We start from the raw sequence: 6,008 nt of genomic DNA, 5'->3' as shown, positions 1-6,008 counted from the left end.
TCTGTGAAAATCATAAGGAGTGATAATGGCACTGAGTTCAAGAATTTGATCATGGAAGAGTTCTGCAGAGACCAAGGAATTAAGCAGGAATTTTCTGCTCCTGGAACTCCACAGCAAAATGGAGTTGTTGAAAGAAAGAATATAACTCTTATTGAAGCTGCACGAACTATGCTTGTTGAAGCAAAGTTACCAACCTATTTTTGGGCTGAAGCTGTGCAGACTGCTTATTTTACTCAGAATGCAACTCTTATCACAAGCATGGAAAGACACCATATGAGATGGTGAAGAAAAAAGAAGCCAAATCTGAAGTATTTTCATGTATTTGGATGCAAGTGTTTTGTTCTTAAGACTCATCATGAACAGCTATCCAAATTTGATCTAAAAGCTGATGAAGGAATTTTTGTTAGATATCCACTTTCCACAAAAGCCTTCAGAGTCTACAATTTAAGAACAAGGGAATCTATTAATGTCTCTTTTGATGATAAGAAGATTACAGGACTTGAAGATTTCAATGATCATGATCAGCTGAGATTTGAGAATGAAGTTTTAAATTCTGACTCTGTAAATTTTGATAGTCTAAATCCTGACAGTCTAAATCCTGATACTGCAAACTCTGATGGATTAAACTCTGATGTTATTAAAACTGTGGTAACTACGCCAAAGGAAAATGCACCTGTGCAGGGGGAGCATATTGAAGATACAACCACATCTCAAGAAGCATCAGAATCTAGAACAGGCTCTTCAAGTTTTGATTCATCAAGTTCTGATGGGCCAAGTTCTGATAATTCTGGAAACTCAAGTCCTGATATTTCTGGAAACTCAAATTCTGAAGGATCCAACTCATAGGGCATAATTTCAGGGGGGAGCATCAGAAAATGTTGATGGAGACAGCATGGATCATGGGGGAGCATCCAGTTCTAAAGATAATCTTCCATCTGCAAGGAAGTGGACTAAAGCACATACACCCGACTTGATTATTGGAGATCCCGAAGCAAGTATAAAAACTAGAATAGCAACATCAAATGAATGTCTCTATCTTTCTTTTCTTTCTCAGACTGAACCAAAGAAAGTGGAAGAAGCTCTTCAAGATGCTGATTGGGTGCAAGCAATACAGGAAGAGTTAAATGAATTTGAAAGAAATAAAGTCTGGACCCTAGTGTCAAGACCAAAGAACAGATCTGTTTTTGGTACAAAATGGGTTTTCAGAAACAAAACTGATAGTGATGGCATAATTACAAGGAATAAAGCAAGGTTGGTTGCAAAAGGATATTCTCAACAGGAGGGAATTGATTATGATGAAACATTTGCACTGGTTGCTAGATTGGAAGCCATAAGGATATTTTTGGCTTATGCTGCTCACAAAAAGTTTACAGTCTTTCAAATGGATGTAAAAAGTGCTTTTCTTAATAGAGAATTGGAAGAAGAAGTATATGTTAAACAACCTCCAGGTTTTGTAGATTCAAATTTTTCTCATCATGTCTACAGACTTGATAAAGCACTTTATGGCCTTAAGCAAGCTCCAAGAGCATGGTATGAGACCTTAGCTCAGTTTTTTCTGGAAAGTGGATTTAACAGAGGGACTATTGATAAAACATTGTTTTATCTCAACCATGGAAATGACTTACTTTGGTGCAGATATATGTTGATGATATCATTTTTGGTTCTACAAATGACAGTCTTTGTAAAAGGTTTTCCAAGCTAATGCAGTCAAGATATCAAATGAGTATGATGGGAGAACTCAGCTATTTTCTGGGCCTTCAAGTCAAGCAGTATGAAGAAGGAACTTTTATTTGTCAATCCATGTACACTAGGAATTTGTTGAAGAAATTTGGAATGCAAGACTGTTCAAGTGCATCCACTCATATGACCACTGCAACAAAATTGGATAAGGATACTGGTATATCAGTAGATATTACTGATTACAGAGGTATGATTGGCTCACTACTTTATCTAACTACAAGTAGACATGATATCATGTATGCTACCTGTCTTTGTGCAAGATTTCAAGCAGATCCAAGAGAACCTCACTTAAGAGCTGTGAAAAGAATTTTCAAGTACCTTAAGGGTACAGCTGATCTGGGATTGTGGTATCCTAGAGAAGCAGACTTTAAGCTAATAGGTTACTCAGATGTAGATTTTGCAGGATGCAAAATTGACAGGAAAAGCACAAGTGGAAGCTGCCAATTTCTTGGAGGCAGATTGGTTTCTTGGTTTAGTAAGAAACAAAATTCAATTTCCACTTCAACTGCAGAAGCAAAATACATTACTGCAGGAAGCTGTTGTGCACAGATTCTTTGGATGACGAATCAATTACTGGATTATGGGTTAACATATTCTAAAATCCCTATTTACTGTGATAATCAAAGTGCTATTGCTATGACAGGTAATCCAGTTCAACACTCAATGACAAAGCACATCAGCATTAGGTACCATTTCATAAGGGATCATGTGATGGAAGGTACAGTGGAATTGCATTTTGTTTCAACAGATCAACAACTAGTAGATATCTTCACAAAACCACTGTGTGAAACTACTTTTACAAGATTGGTAAATGAACTTAGAATGGCTTCAGGTTTCTTTCTCTAAATCTGCTTAGTATATGTTCTGATACATCAGACTTTATGATCAGTATTACAGATATTACTATCTTTGTGTATTCTGTGTTTAAATTGAAATTTTCTAAGTACTGATTATTGTCTGATGTGAATTTCTAAACTCTGATAGTGATATGAATGTTTCTGTGACTATTCAATCCAATGAGGATAACTGTGCTAGATGCTGACCTAGTAGTCTTTAACATACTGATGATCCCATGTATGAAGTAATTCTTTATGTGGAAATCTTTTAAACACTAGCAAATTCTGATACTGAGCCTAATTATGTTTACTTTGTGTATCTTATTACTAAGTCAAAAACTAGAATAGTGCTTCTTATCTGTTAAGTTCTGATGTTGATAAATCTTATGGATGTACTAAGTGTTGATAAACCTCACTTATCAAAAGAAAAAGAAAAAGAAAAAGAAAAAAATATAAATGGCAGGTACTCCTTTGAGATCTAGAGTAAAAATGTGGAAGGGAAGACCCAAGTGCATTGCTGGTATTATGTTATATGCATTAGAATAGCAAAAAAATTCTTGGTGACTTTTCATGCTCTATGATTACTGGAGAAACACTAGACAACAGCATAAGCTCTGATAAGCAGTTGTGACTCACTTACACTGAGAAGCCACTGTAAAAGGAATTTCAAAAGATGCATAAAATGAGCACAAAACAGTTAAGGTGGACTCATGCATGAACTCATTCTATAGTAGACTTCAGCATAATAACAGATTTTGAGCACAGTTCTTAGTTATGCCTATTTCTAAGATGTACTAAAGTGAATCAGACTTTACTCTTTGTCTGATATTTAGCTTATTACACACACATACACTACATATGAATGATGAAAATTAATGTGGTGATAATGTTGTTTCAGATGAACAGTTTAAGTGTCAGTTGCATAATTCTGAGGACAAGTTCTGATGGAAGTTCTGATGATTAAGTTCTGATGAAACCATATCAGTATTTATGTGAAGAATTACAGAAATAAAACATTCACTTTTCGAGTTAAGGAGCCATATTCTGATAACTTTTAAATTCTGATAATAATCAAGTTCTGATGCTGACGTGGCAGTATTTATTTACTTGATTTATTTTTGGTCACTACTTGAACGGTTATATTTTTCAGAATATTGGACTATGTGAGATAAAGCAGTAATAATCATTTGTTTGGTGGGAACAGTTTCTTTTTGAAAAACTGAACTACAAAGTAATCATTTACTTATTTACCGTGCACATTAACTCTTGTCTTAACTGCTGCATGGCGGACAGGTGTAAGGTCTGTTCCACTTCTCAATAACTGTTGTCACGTGGGTTGTCTAAGTAAAAGAGATAAAAGATTTTCAAATCTTTATTCACATTTCTATTCGATCACTCTCTTTTCTTATTCTCTCACATTTTCTGACAGTTTTCTATACATACATTTTCTCAAACACCTTTCAGGCACTCTAATTTCTCATTCTTTTCAATGGCGCCCAAGGATATAATCATCGATGGAGCTAAGTTTGTACCAAACAACTATGTTGCCATTCTCACTAAGAGTGAAGCTTCTTCTGAACTTCATTTTATTCAGGATTCTTATCTCATAGTGAAATTGGGTTCGCCTTAACGCAACCAGAAACTTTTTCTGGAACTCAAGTCTGAAATTCTGGAGAACTGGGTTACATGATGATGGTGGCGCTGCTGGTACTCCAAGAATTGTTTTCACATCAGGAGATGTCGAGCATGTGGTTACTCCAGGAATAGTTCGTAAAGCTCTCCACTTACCTGAAGGTTGTACATTCCTCAATAGTGGAGGATCCTGTTTTACAGCAACTTATGGCCAGTCTGGGCTATGAGAAAGTTTGGGAAAGCTGGGTCAACTTGAAAAGATCAAATAACAGAAAGAAATGGAGCTTTTTCTTTGATTGTATCACCAAGGCTTTCGCCAATAAATGCTCCAACTTTGATGTTATTCCCATCATGAGTCAGCAAATCGGGTATGCCCTCATCACAAAACTCATTTTGATTTTGCAAGTGTTATGCTAGGTTTCATAGGGGATAGGATGACAGAGGATAGGAATGTAGTATATTTTGCTAGATTTTGTCAGCTTTATATAGTTTATGTTGTGATGATGAACCCAACTAGCCAGTAGCTAACTTCACCCTTTAAGCTTACAAAAAGGGCTTTTAATGATTTGTTAAATGCTGACAATAAGAAACAAGTGATGAGACCCTTACAGATTCCTCAGTCAGTAAACATATCTTGGTAAATGCTGATCCACACACTTATACAACTGTCTATCCTGATGTTCAACCCACCAACTCATCACAACCAACACAACAGCCATTAACACATACATCTCTCAACAACCTCAAACTCAACCCACCAACTCATCACAACCAACACAACAAACCATTAGCACATACCATCTCTCAACAACCTCAAACTCAACCTCAACCAACTCAACCCTCCATCAGGACATATTACAAACCAACACAGTCATCTCACCTCATCTTCAGCACATCCAGTGAAGCCTTCATCTTCAAAACCCAAGAGGACTAAGATAATACCTCAGTCTCAACAGAAGAGAAGGAGAATTATTCTGAGAGATGAGTCAGATGATGAGGAAACAGGTTCCAATATCAGAACCTGTTGTTGTAGAAGCTGAGAAGATCTCTTCTAAAAAAGATACTGAAACTGGGAGTTCTAGGCCCCTCAAAAGGCTTAGAAAGCTAAATTCTGATGATGAAGCTCCCAAGTCTCTACTTCAGCAAAGAGACTTAAAAAGCAAAGAGCCAGGAGGGCTGTAAGTGAATCATCACACTCTGAAGAAGTTCTGGAAGCAGCAGCTAAGGAAAGGGGTCAGGAATCTCTGATCCCAACTCAACCTATAGTAATTGAATTACTTCCCACTGCTGAATCAGAACTTACTCAAGCTCAAAGTCTCTTATTCAATAGCAAGAGGATATTCCAGAGCAAGTGCCTACACCTCTTGTGTCTCCAAAAACTAATCCAGTACATGCTGATGATCCAGGTACAAGTGCTGAAATAGACATTCATAACTGGGTTGTGCCTGAGGTTCTGTACTTGGAAGCTCCACCAACTCAACTCACTCCACCTACAACACCAATTTTGGATGCTGATTTCAATGCCAATATCCCAACAACACCAATTCTGAATCTAGATGATGAAGATAAGATTTTAGGTGGGCATCACAATTTGGATGTTGATCAGAACTTAGTTGCAGATCAAAATTTAGAGGATAATGTTGAAACCTCTATAGCCTCACATACTGTTATTTTATCAGAGGATGCTGATACCGCAGGCTCTGTAAGTTCTGATGCTGACAATGCTGAAATTACTGGTGAAGCTGCTACAAATGTGGATGCTGATGCAACTGGTCCATCTGGACATGCACCTCAACAAGC

The sequence above is a fragment of the Apium graveolens genome, unplaced genomic scaffold, assembly GCF_009905375.1.
Source record: "Apium graveolens cultivar Ventura unplaced genomic scaffold, ASM990537v1 ctg5594, whole genome shotgun sequence".
NCBI lineage: Eukaryota > Viridiplantae > Streptophyta > Magnoliopsida > Apiales > Apiaceae > Apium > Apium graveolens.
The sequence above is the reverse complement of the archived record's forward strand: the minus strand, read 5'-3'. Positions refer to the sequence as shown.